A 13,255-nucleotide genomic window follows, 5' to 3' on the forward strand; every position below is an offset into this window, starting at 1 on the left:
CTTATCAATAGTAGACTATCATAATGAAGCCTAGTCTAATATGTCGATAAGAGTTGTCAACACTTCCAGGGATGTGAGTTTCTTGGAAGAGTTAACCTCAATAATTCAGCAAGAGCTGCCAGAATTCAAATGCATGACTATGAATTGGCTCTGGGCAGAGGAGCCATTTAATACAATTCCTGGATTTGCTGCCAGATGCATTAGTGCACAACACAGATCTCCTGAGTCTTTTGGCTATGTTATTCTTGGTAACCCCATAGCCTCAAATTATTTCTTGGATTCCCAGGGAGGAATTTATTCTACAAAACAATACTTTTTATTGCACTCAGATGAATGCTTTTCAGGTCAAGTTCTACACTACATTGTATGCATTTGTCAAATCTGGTGTAAATTGTCAAAGCTGGTGTAAATTGAATTGTTCAAGTATCTTCAGCTGGTGAGATTGAGAAATAAAAGCCATTCTCAGATATGAATTCTGAGTTTAACTAAAAATGATGTCCTAATGGATGTATTTGGGGGACTTTTAAATTGTCTTTGCTTCATCCTATGTGTGAGGGGAAAAAACCCAGTAAAATAGTTGTGGCCTGATGATTATATAATTCACAAATTGCATAATGTGATCTCTCTTGCATTCATGAGTCCCATGTTGCTATGATTTGGCACAAGGCTTATGACTACAGCCTTCTTTTTTACTACTGCATTAGTAATGGCTACCTAGGAATGAGCTTTCCTAGCAACTTATGGCTTTCAACAGTTAACCTTTGAGAATTAATAGTCAGTTGATGGTTTCCAATAAAGTATTTTTGGGGGGTGGATTCAAGCTGAAGATTAGAAAAGCAAATCAGTCAACTACTAGAGAGTTCGTACCTCTACACAGGCTCAGACCAATGGGATGATCCTGTCCTTAGTGTGACTGAAGACTTAATACACTGCATTCCTGTCTCCACCTGGTCTCTAGTGTTGGGATTAAAGGCATGTACCACCACCACCCACCTTCTATGGTTAACAATGCCTGGCCTCCATGGCTGACTAGTGTGGCTAGCTATGCACTCTGATCTTCAGGCAAGCTTTATTTGTTAGATCATGAAAAAAAATCACCTCTTTTTCTCAAAAAATTTAAAAAAGGTTATAACTAACATAATAAAAACTATATATAATAAGTGTATATAATATATACAAACAGTAAGGACACCAACAATGTCTAGCTCATTTGCATTGACAAATTCATAGAAAATACATTATTATCTGTCCTATCTTGGTGAGTCCAAAGTCATGTACCTATTTACTTTCTATTCTAATTTGCTTTATCAAATTATCTTTCAAAGTCTCTCAACATTTTACACTTTACAACACTTTGATGAGTTACTTTTCTGAGTCTGATAAACAAGAAAAACTATGAATGTCACTATCTAGTCGTCAACTACTTCAGAGACCCAAGAAGGAAAAATATTAACTGAATAAGCAAGAAGTGTGATCAAGTGACTCCCAAGAAATGTGAGAAATGACAAAAACAGCTGTGTGACTGTCCAGTCACCCAAGGTTCCTCTGCAACACTGTGGCATCTACCTTCCTCCTATAGGCCTACAACACCTTGCAGACTTTTCTGCGAAGCAGAATTTTTTGTTTTGGGTTTTTTTTTTTTTTTACTTTTTTATTTTAGAAGCACTCATATTTACCCATCCCCCCATTCCCTCGACCCCCATCCTCCCATGTTCCCTCCCAGCCTCCCCCCAACCAACTCCCCACCTCCTCCCCAGGGATAGTGAGGACCTCCATGGGGGACTGTCAAAGTCTGTCATATAATTTGGGGGAGGGCCTAGGCCCTCCTTGCTGTATCTGGGTTGCAATAGAATCCCTCCATAAGGAATGGGCTCCCAAAGTCCATTTGTGCTCTAGGGATAAACACTGGCTCCACTGTTGGAGGTCCCATAGACTGTCTTAGCCTCCTAGCTGGCACCCACATTTAGAAGGCTTGGTTTGCTCCAATGCTGTTTCCCCAACTTTATGACTAGGGTCTCCATGCTATCAGTAGGTCAGGTCCACTGTTTCTGCGGGTTTCTCCAGCCCTGTCTTAGCTCCTTTGCTCAACCCTCCTCTCTCTCCACAACTGGATTCCAGGAGTATGGTTCAGTGCTTAGCTGTGGGTGCCTGTTTCTGCTTTGATAAGCTACTGGATGAAGGCTCTAGGAACGGTAACCAAGGTAGGCATCAATCTCATTATAGGGGAAGGGCATCAATGACATCTTCAACACCACTGTTGTTAATGATTTTAGCCATTCTGATAGGAGTAAGACGGTATCTCAGAGTGGTTTTGAGTTGTATTTCCCTGATGGCTAAGGATGTTGAACACATTCTTATGTGTCTTTCAGCCATTTTAGATTCCTCTATTGAGAATTGTCTATTTAGTTCTGTACCCCACTTTTCAATTGGATTATTTGGTGTTTTGGAGACTAGCTTCTTGAGTTCTTTGTAAATTTTGGAGATCAGCCCTCTGTCGGATGTGGGATGGGTGAATATCTTTTCCCAGTCTGTGGGCTGTGGTTTGCCTTGTTTACTGTGTCCTTTGCCTTACAGAATCTTCCTAGTTTCAGGAGGTCCCATTCATTAATTGTCGATCTCAGTGTCTGTGCTACTGGTGTTATGCTCAGGAAGTGGTCTCCTGTACCAATTTGTTCAAGGGTATTTCCTACTTTCTATTCTAATAAGTTCAGTGTGGCTGGGTTGATGTTGGGGTCTTTGATCCATTTGGACTTAAGTTTTGCGCATGGCAATAGACATGGATCTATCTGCAGTCTTCTACATGCCAGTATCCAGTTATGCCAGCACCATTTGTTAAAGATACTTTCTTTATTCCATTGTATAGCTTTAGCTTCTTTGTCAAAAATCAGGTGTTCATAGTTGTGTGGGTTAATATCAAGTTTTTCAACTCAATTCCATTGGTCTGCCTGTCTATTTTTGTGCCAATACCAAGCTGTTTTCAGGACTATAGCTCTATAATAGAGCTTGAAATCAGGGGTGGTGATGCCTCTGGAAGTTCTTTTATTGTACAGGTTTTTTTTAAAACTATTCTGGGTCTTTTGTTTTTCCATATAAAGTTGAGAATTGTTTTTTCAAGGTCTGTGAAGAATTGTGCTAGGATTTTGATAGGGATTGCATTGAATCTGTAGATTGGTTTTAGCAAGATTGCCATTTTTACTATGTTGATCCTACCTATCCAAGAACATGGGAGATCCTTCATGGAAGCTTCTCTAAAATCGACCACATACTTGGCAAAATAGCAAGCCTCAAAAGGTACAAAAAATTGAAATAATCCCCCTTATCAGACCACCATGCTTCAAAGATAGAATTCAAAACCAACACAAATTATATAAAACCTACCAACTCATGGAAATTCAACAAGACATAATTGCACCATTCCCGGGTCAAGGAAGAAATAAAGAATTTAAAGACTTTCTAGAATTCAATGAAAGCAAAGATACAACATACCCAAACTTATGGGACACTTTGAAAGCAGTATGAAGAGGAAAGTTCATAGTTGTAAGTGGTCACATGAATAAGCTAGAGAATAGTCACACCAGAGAGTTGACATCACAGGAAAGTTCATAGTTCTAAGTGCTCACATGAATAAGCTAGAGAATAGTCACACCAGAGAGTTGACATCACAGCTGAAAGCTCTAGAACAAATGGAAGCAAATTCAGCCTGGAGTAGTAGACGCCAGGAAATAATCAAACTGAGGGCAGAAATCAATAAAGTCAAAACAAAGAAAACAATTCAAAGAATCGATGTAACAAAGGGTTGGTTCTTTGAGAAAATCAACAAGATAGACAAACCTTTATCCAAACTAACCAAAAGGCACAGAGAACATGCACATTAACAAAATCAGAAATGAAAAAGCGGACATAGCAATGGACACTGAGGAAATGCAGAGAATCATCAGGTCATACTTTGAAAACCTGTACTCCACAAAATTGGAAAATTTAAAGGAAATGGACAATTTTCTGGACAGATATCACTTATCAGTTTGCTTTCTTATATATCCCAGTACCAACTGCCTGAGGTGGCACCACCCACAGTAGGCTGGATCCACCCGTATCAATCATTAATTAAGAAAATATTCTAAAGGCTTGTCTACATACAAATCTGATAAATGCATTTTCCAAATTGGGGTTCCCTCTTCCCAGATGACTGAACCTTTTGACACGCTAACCAAAAACTAGCCAGCACACTCTTCATATGTCATATATGATAATCTAACTAACAGTGCTCAGGTGATATCTGGATGTAATATCTGGAAACTGTAAAGTTTTAACTGTATGATAAAAGAATGGATTAAGGAAAGAATTTCAGAAAATTTTTTTCTAGATTATACAGATGAATCCTCAATTAATAATGTATAATAATATATGTAGATATATAATACTGTGATATGTAAGTATCATATGTAACATAGTTACAGTGTTCTTATAAGAAGGAGGCATGGAGTATTTGATCACATAAGCAGAAAAAATGTGGTGATGAAGTAAAATGCTGCACTGATAGCTTTGGAGATAAAGCAAGAGTACCATAAACCAAATCATGTAAGAAATACATTTCTAGAAGCTAGAAAAAAAGTGAACATGAAGGTTCTCCCCAGTTATATCTAATGGAGTGATATTGATAACACTTTGATTTGTATTAATTGTATTATTAATAAACAGTTTGCTATAGTTTTGCTTGTGATTTTTAATCTATAAAAACACAGAACTCTTGAATGCCACTTTGGAATCATAGATTCCAGGTAGCTAGAATTCATTCATTCCCAGTAATGTTTATTTTGACTTCTGACTTAATCTACTGTGAAAGAATAAATATGCATTAAGCCCTCAAGCTGATTGTTATAACTACAGGAAAATGAATGTCATGGGTTTTTCAAATTCAGGCCTCAATTTGGCCTATAAAAACTTGACCAAACACTAATATTTTCTAACAGCTCAAAAATTCATCTAAAGAACATGCCTACTCACCTCAAAATGTGTACCTGAAAAAAAACTCAATGCTGCTAAAATAATTTATTGTTTGTGTGGGTTAGCATCCTACTTTGAGAGCTCCCAGGTAAATTGTGGTTAGCAGCCCCACTCTGACAGGAAAAGAAGCAAGTTAGTCTTCATCGTGTGCCTTTAATAGGATAGCTCTTTTACTCAGTGACATCCTAATCCTAACTGATCCACGACCAGGGATTTCCTAGCACTGAAAACTTGTTCATCATCCACAGTAACAGAAATAATTTTTCTAACATTTTAGACATTTGACTGCTCCATCTCCTGAATGTTTTAGATAAATATGCAGAAGATGGTCTATACTGAATTTTATTTGCAAAAGAAAAAACATTCTTCATTTTCCTAATAGGGAGGGCTAATCTTTTCATAGGAAGAAGGCATATCTGATAGATTTTTTATTTAGCACACTTTCATTATTGGATCTTTGGAAATTTCACACCATGCACCCTAATTCCCCTAACTTATCCTTCCATATCCTCCCCTTAACTCTGCATCACCCCCCAAAAATTCAAAAAAACCAAACCAAATCAAAATAAGCAAACAATCAAACTAAAACAACAAAACAAATCAAACCAACCAACAAATCAAACAAAGAAAAAGTCTCTTCCATTCTCCATCTTTTCTGCCTTTCTGGCACCTCTTTATTCATCCTGGTGGATTTGGGAGCCACAGTGTGTCACACAGTACACCCTTTTGTCCTATCAGCTTTACTGGCAAATGCTCATTTCAATGAGTCACTGGTCTTGTTCAAGGCCTCTGGTTTCTAGTACACCATCATCCTGGACCCTCACTGAAACTCCTCTCGGATATCCCACAGCCACCCTGAGTCATGGAGATCCTTCAGGTATCTTTCCACAAGACCAGTCCCTTCACGAGCTCCAGCAGGTCCTACATGGGGTAGTTGTTAGGGTAAGCTAATCCAAGGCCGTGGGATGGGTGTTAGTTGAATTGGTCAGTTCAGACCACTGGGACTACCCACCTAAGGAGAGGGGTGGAGCCAGCTCCCCTTCACCCATGCCATCAGGTTCAATTCTCCCTCACAGGTGGTGAGTGGTGGTCCATCTCTCCCATGTGCAGGGAGAGGGGAGGACAGCTCTCCCATGAGGGTTGGTCATCTCTCTCGCTTCAATGTCCGGTGTGGGGCACAGCCAGCTATCCCAGGACCAGCAAAGGATGGGCTGGCTCAGCATGGCTCTCTGATTTCATCAGGCATGGTTCCTATGGCTCTCTGAGATGACAGGAGCCACAGACATGAACACAGACCCTAGCTGTAGCAGAACCACAGACCCAGACATGGTCCTTGACAGCAGCTTGGGCCTGGACAACATTCTGCCTCTGTATGGAACCACAGGCCACTCAGATCAGGATGATTCTGGTGGCCTCAGGCCTCACAGTCCTTGGACACTAATAAGGCCACAAGTTGCAACTGCACTCTGGGCTTGAAAGTAATCTTTGGTGGCAACACAGGTCTCAAACTTCAACAAAGACTCCAGCAGTGGTAGAACCACAGACTCAGACATGGTCCTCCACAACAACCAGGTCTGGATGTCACCATTGCTCCAGATGGCAGAGCAGGCCACCCAGCTGCAGCATGGCTCTTGGACACCAACACAGCCCCAGATACCATGCATCAGACTCAGAGTTAGACATAGTCCTTGGCAGCAGCCAGGTATGGACAACACCATGGCCCTGGATGGCAGCACACGTCACCCAGATCAGTGAGGCTCTGGCAGTAGTGTGGCTCTTGGGTACCTACATGGCCACCAGTGGCATCTCAGACACTATGCATCCTTGTGGCCTTTGGTGGCAACATGGGCCATAGATGACCACACAGATCCAGACATGGCTCTTGGCAGCAGCCCAAGCCTGTATGTCACCATGGTCCTGGTGGCTGTATGGCCTCCCACATCAGCCTGCTCCTTAACACCTTCACTTCTTCCATTCTGCCTCTTTCCACAGCACACGAATCATTCTGCTTCTTTGTGTCTCCCATTTCTCCACCACATATTTGCTCATTATAATGAGGCCCACCCTCCTGGCAGTCCTGTGGATGTCTTCCCACCAGTGCAAGACCTGTGGGTGGCCTGTGGTTTGCATCCTCCTGACTCTGTTAGATTTTATATTTTCTCTTTATTTTATTTTTTATTGTAACTATACAAACATCTAAACATATATAATTTATGAACATCATATTAGCCAAATTTATAATAGTAAAATATTTTCTGATTTTATGAAATTAATAATTTTCATAGTGTTAAGAACCAGATCATTTGGTTACTAACTGGAGAAACATTAGAGACCATAATCACCTCTCTTCTAAATAGGTCTTATTTAATAGGATTCAATCCTTGAATGGCTATTTACTTTATAGGAGCATCTATTTAACTAGGAGAGGTGATCCATGGGGATTACATTTGACCAAGAAAATTTGTATCAAACATTTAATTTATATTACTCATCAAATAAGATCATCCACAACAACTACAGCATATTTTAACATGGGGGATTTAGGCAAGGCTATATAGTTAGTATAGTTAAAGTAAGGCATACTTTAAGTCTTATAGTCTTAGGATTGCAGGAACTATTTTTGCTTCAGTTCAGTGGGATAACTAAATATAATTATAATTTCAGCCTTGTTGAAGTCATATTTGGCAGTTGACTTATTTTCATCAAATGCTTATGGTAAGTTAGACCCTACTGTCTGTTACATAAGCTTTTTTGGCCCGGCTTGGTCCCACAGCCCTTCACTGCCCCAAAGAAACACACAAACGCTATATTATTTCTGAATACTGTTGGCCATTGGCTATGGTTTCTTATTTGCTAGCTCAGACTTAATTATTCACCCATTTTCTAATAATCCATGTATTTCCTTGTGGCCTTATCTTACTGGAGAAAGGTCCAGGGACCTCTTACTCCTCTGGTGTCCTACATCTTGACTTTTTATTTGTCTTTTGTTGTATACATTATTTTACTACATTCAGTATCTCCAATTGGGGGTGAAATTTTGACCCTTTACTTTAGTGGGTTTCATTTGTGCTTCCCTTTTCTGGTGGTTTGAATAGAAGTGGCCCCCATAGACTGATGTGTTTGAATTCTAGGCTCATAGGGAATGGCCTATGAGGAGGTGTGGCCTTGTTGAAGTAGGTGTGGTCTTATTGGAGATGTTTGTCACTGTGCAGGCAGGCTTTGTGGTCTCATATCCTAAAGCTACACCCAGTGTGGCATACAGTCTCCTTTTGCTGCCTGTGGATAAAGATGTAGAACTCTCAACTCCTTCTCCAGCACCAGTCTGCCTGAATGCTGCCATGCTTTCTTCCATGATGTTAATGGACTAAACTCTGAAACTGTAAGCCAGCCCCAATTAAATGTTTTCCTTTATAAGAGTTGCCATGGTCATGGTGTCTCTTCACAGCAATAGAAATCCTAAGATACTTCTCCTCTCCCCCATTTGACACTCCCTTCACTCTTTCTCTTTCCCTTTACTTCTTTATCAGGTGTTTTTCAGAGAAACAAAACCAACAGAAAAGATTTAACATAAGGAATGCACTCATATCAATATTCAAGGTCCTTCATTTCTTTATAGGGTATTATTATTAGCCACTCTGGTACAGGAATCCGTTTTATGTGGAGGCTTTCAAAACAAAATGTAAGCTAGAAACAAATTTCAATTCTTAAGTGTTTTAAAGGCAGGAACTTTGAGGTGAACTAAAGTCATCCAAAAGATGGAGTTTTCACTTAAAAAAAATGATAATGTGCCTTAAACTCTATATCAGCCAAAGTTTAGGCCTGGTTGATAAGACAGCTCAGAGGAGACTGTCAAAAGTTTGGTCACAGTTCTGTAGCAAGTCTTTCTCTGTCCTGCCAGCTAGCTCCCAAAAGTGTAAGTGTAGGCCAAGTCATGAGACTTCTTATTAATTGGGAAAGCTTGGCCTATACTTATACTTGTTTCTAACTAGTTCATTTTTTTAAATGATATCTTTAATGTAAGTACAAAATTTTGTTTTTTTTATACAACTGTAATAGGATTTGGATAAAGCCACTAGGATTTATTTAAAACACAAAATAAAACAATGATAAAAAAGCAAGAAGACCTGAATCCAAAGTATTTTTTCTAATAGTACCAAATGCCACAAGTTACAGATTATTATACAAATGTGTACAAATCTTTAATACAAATACAACAGGGCTAGGTTTCAGAGGAAAATGAACACAAAAAAAGCCGGTTCTCACCGGGAGTTCACTGCTGTCTGTAACAATGACAATGGAGGACTGGCTGCTTCCTGCACTATGTTTGTCTTCTTGGCCTCTCCTTCATGCCCTGTTTCTCAAAGGAAACTTCTGCAGGTTCAAATGTGGTTCTGACCTGTTAGCTGAAATTTAAATTTCTGTTCTTCTTAATTTCAGTTCCCACATATTCCTGTTTCTTTCTCCCAGATTTACATCTCAAAACTACTCTGAGCTGAGAAAGACTGGATGTCCAGAATGCCTGTGAGGCAGTAAGCTGTGAAACACAGTGAGGCTATATGGAAAGGAATTAAACAGGATGGAAGCTGACTACATGGTCCCCAAAGCTTACTATGATGCTGCCCTGTCCCATTTAGGCCAAAGGAAGAAAGCATGGTTACCTCAGCATGGTTTTGGCAGGGAAGGGAATCTCACACCAAGTTTCCAAACAACCATGGAGTGCTCAACTATCTTCTAATGGGGAAGCAGGTCTTTGGGAGTAGGGCAGTTGGGAATTGTGACATTTCTTTCTGCTTCACTTTGCTAACATTATTGAGGGCCATGAAGCTCCTTTCTGAGTCGTAACACCTTAACATATGGATGACCTGGAGCTTTCAGACAGACAGACACGAAGAAATGACAAGTCTGTATGCTCCACATGCTGCTGCTGGTGGAGGCTTGTTATTAAATTGTATATACAGAAATTTACAGGATAAATTAAAATCTAAATATTCTAAAGAGTTAAATACACATAATTAAAATATATACTCACATACACACATAGATAACCCCTTTGAGAACCGAGGGTTCCTTTGTGATCCACATGTGTGAGGAATGCGGAGCACAATCTGCCCATCAGGGGAACCAGAGCTGAACTAAGAAGCTGCAGAATCTCCCAGGATTTGGTGGCCAACCAAGAAAACAAAAGATACCAGCTTTGGTTTTTACAGACCAAGCCTTCTTGGCCAGCCAATGTAGGCTCAACAGGTGGCACCAACAGCTTTGGCCTCTCCAAGCTATTTCTCTGCTGCCAAGAATCACATAACTAAGGCTATCGGTGGTATCAATGACTCTGTGGTAACAATGGTTACAATAAAATTGGAGACACAGATACCTGTTTAGTAGAAATGGAATGAGTCCCCTATTAGTCTGCCTAAGCCATCTCTACCTCCCCTCAGGTCACTTTGAGTCAAATAGTTTGTAGTCAGCTGGTCTCCTCCCATAATCTTTACTATATTTCCAATTATAAGACAGGTAAGGTAAATGGTCAGTGATGGGTCTGGAGGTACAACCAAGCTTGCGGAAAAAAATCACATTTTAGCTGTCTATAATGAGATATACATGGCACCTGGAATAAGCCCCTAGTCCCCAAATTACACTGATTTTTAAGGCAGATCTTTTTCACACAAAATAATCTCAAACCCACATTCATGCCAAAGTTTCCTCTTTAGCTAAACCCTTGCCATTTCATAAAATTATTAAAAGCAAAGTAGTTATAATCCTATGTATATACTGTACATCATATATATATGATATAAGACATACACCCAGAGATCAGTGAAGGATCTAGAACAGTCATATATACATTAACTAGTGAAGGAGTAGACGGGTTTCTGTCCCAGGCTTCTTGGAGGTCACAGTCCAAGCATGATGTAAGCAATGTTGTCCAGCGTGTTTGACAAGACTTGTTTGGGACAGCCATTCAATTCAGGTAGTTGTGTAGTCAGGCATGCCAAAGGGCCAAGAGCACAGATAATGGAATCCAGGAGCATTGACAAGCTGCGGAACACTGCCTTTTGTCTCCTGCAGGCGGTGTCCAATCAGCCCGAGGGACTCTCCTAACAACTAGAGATGAGCAGCAACATCAATGGGCTCTGTCTCAGGGGCTTGGCTGGTGAGGCTGGCAAAAGCATTGTGGTAGGTAGGGACTTCTTTTGGGATGACAGTATTCCCACAGAAGAAGCTCTGACTTCTCCAGAACCTTCTGCACTGGAAGCTTTTCCTTTCACAGTTGTGGCTTCGGCTTTGTTCTGTTTATGCTGCAGATACTGAGCCTTTTGCTTCCAGATCAGTTTGTCTTTTTCTGGCAACTGCTTCCATACTTCAGCCATTTTTTTTTACTAAGTTCCCCAAAATCTATACCTGGAAGGTCAACCACAATGGTTACCCGATACTCTTTACAGAATACCTGGTAGGCAGACATGTTCTTTTTTGGCTTTTCTCCCCTTTCTCACTCTCTGTCCTTCTCTTCTTTTTTCATTTTTTTTCTCCATGTTCATCTGTGTGGAGAGCAGGAAGTGGCAGGGTGGGGATACTGGGGGCAGGGCTGGGTGTCATTGAATGCTCCTGAGCAGTACTGTGCTCTTGGGCAGCACCTGCAACCAGCCCTGAGCTTCTCTTGGTCTGGGAGTGCCATTTCTCCTTGTGTCTGTCCTTGTCCTTCTTCTTCTTGCTCTTCTTCAACTTCTTCTTGATTTCTCAGCAAGAATCATCTATCACCAGCTCACCGCCTTCCAGTTTACCACCAGAGATGACTCTGATTCTACTAGAATGGGGTCAAGCCCTGTAATGTCGAGGTTAGCACTGTGGGGTTCTGGAAGCTGGGAGGCATCAGCCCCACAGCCTTCAGGGCCAGGAGAGATGTGTGAGTCTGAGGATGACTTGGGCTTCTTCTGGCTGTTTTCAGGAGGCTCTGTAGCTCGTGTCCTAAGAGTAAAGCACCTTACTCATCCAGAGCCAATTTCTTGGAGGACTTTTTCAGAGAAGCTTGTCAGGCAGGGTACTGAAAAGCCTCCTCCTCCACTGAGCTGCCTCCCTTCTCCTTTGGTGAGAGAATAAGTTTAATTTTTAAGCCATCAGGCTCATGAAGAGTCAGTGTCTCTGTGTTCACATAGAGTGGCTTCATTTTTTGGGGGGGAGGGTTGTGGGCACTGCTGTCCTCCAGTGAGAGTTCTCCACTGTTTCCGTTGCCCTTCTTCTTATGGTGTTCCTTTCTGCTCTCCAAATGGCTTGAAGAACTGGAGGATTTCTCCCCTGTCTTCTTGGAGGACTTGGCTCCTGCTGCCAGTGGGTAGGTGATAGCTTTCAACAGGTCCATTGCTTTGTCGTCAGACTGCGGGCTGGAGTTTTTCTTTTTCTTTTGCGATGATTCCAAAATCGAAATGTCTTGTGTATCACAAATGAAGACTGTTCCTCTATGCTGAATCCTCCAAAATACCAGCCCTCTACCTCTCTCCTCCTTCACACTGGTTTATTGGCACTCAGAACAAGAACCACTGTCCTCCATAACAGTAATCATGAGGGCAGTGCTTCCTCTTCTTCTTGTGTGTGTCCATTCCCAGGAAGAACAACTCACTGTCCTTTGACTTCTTGGAGGAACTCCTGACCTGTGCAGCAACTTCTTCCTCTTCCCTTAAGAAATCTTTCTAAGACTGCTTCTTTCTCATTGGTTTCGGCCAGCTACAAGTACTATGTCCTCAAAGCTGTGATCACCATCAAAGCAATCTTCTTTCTTCCTGGAGTCATCATAAGCTATGGTGGTCCTGCAGGGCTTTTCAGAATGTGCTGGGTCACTGTGTCCAGGCTCCTTCCCATCTACAGGACCAGGTCTTCACTCAGCTCACTCGGATCCCGCCTCAGTGCCGCTGACCTCCATCATCTTGGAGAAGGAGAGAAAAGACTCTAACTAGTTCTTATAACTTAAATTAACCCATTTCCATTAATCTACATCCTACCACAAGTCTCATGGCTGTTACCTCTCCTCCTGAATGCCCTGCTTCCTCTGCATCTGGCTGGCAACTCTGCCTCCTTCTTCCCAGCATTCTCTCTGCCACCCCAAATCCTTCCTAGCTATTGGCTCTTCAGATTTTCATTAAACCAATCAGAGTGACACATCTTCACAGTGTACCTCTAACATAGTAAAACTATATACAGTAAGAAAAATTATCAAATGATAATTACATTTACAATATCCAGTCCATTTTTATATGGCAAA

General features: G+C 41.1%; 1 pseudogene; it reads right to left on the reverse strand.

Moving 5' to 3' along the window:
- Positions 1-9,161: 9,161 nt before the first annotated feature.
- On the reverse strand, positions 9,162-12,700 carry LOC100763370 (annotated as a pseudogene).
- Positions 12,701-13,255: the final 555 nt, after the last annotated feature.

The sequence above is a fragment of the Cricetulus griseus genome, chromosome X (genome assembly GCF_003668045.3).
Source record: "Cricetulus griseus strain 17A/GY chromosome X, alternate assembly CriGri-PICRH-1.0, whole genome shotgun sequence".
Taxonomy (NCBI): Eukaryota; Metazoa; Chordata; class Mammalia; order Rodentia; family Cricetidae; genus Cricetulus; species Cricetulus griseus.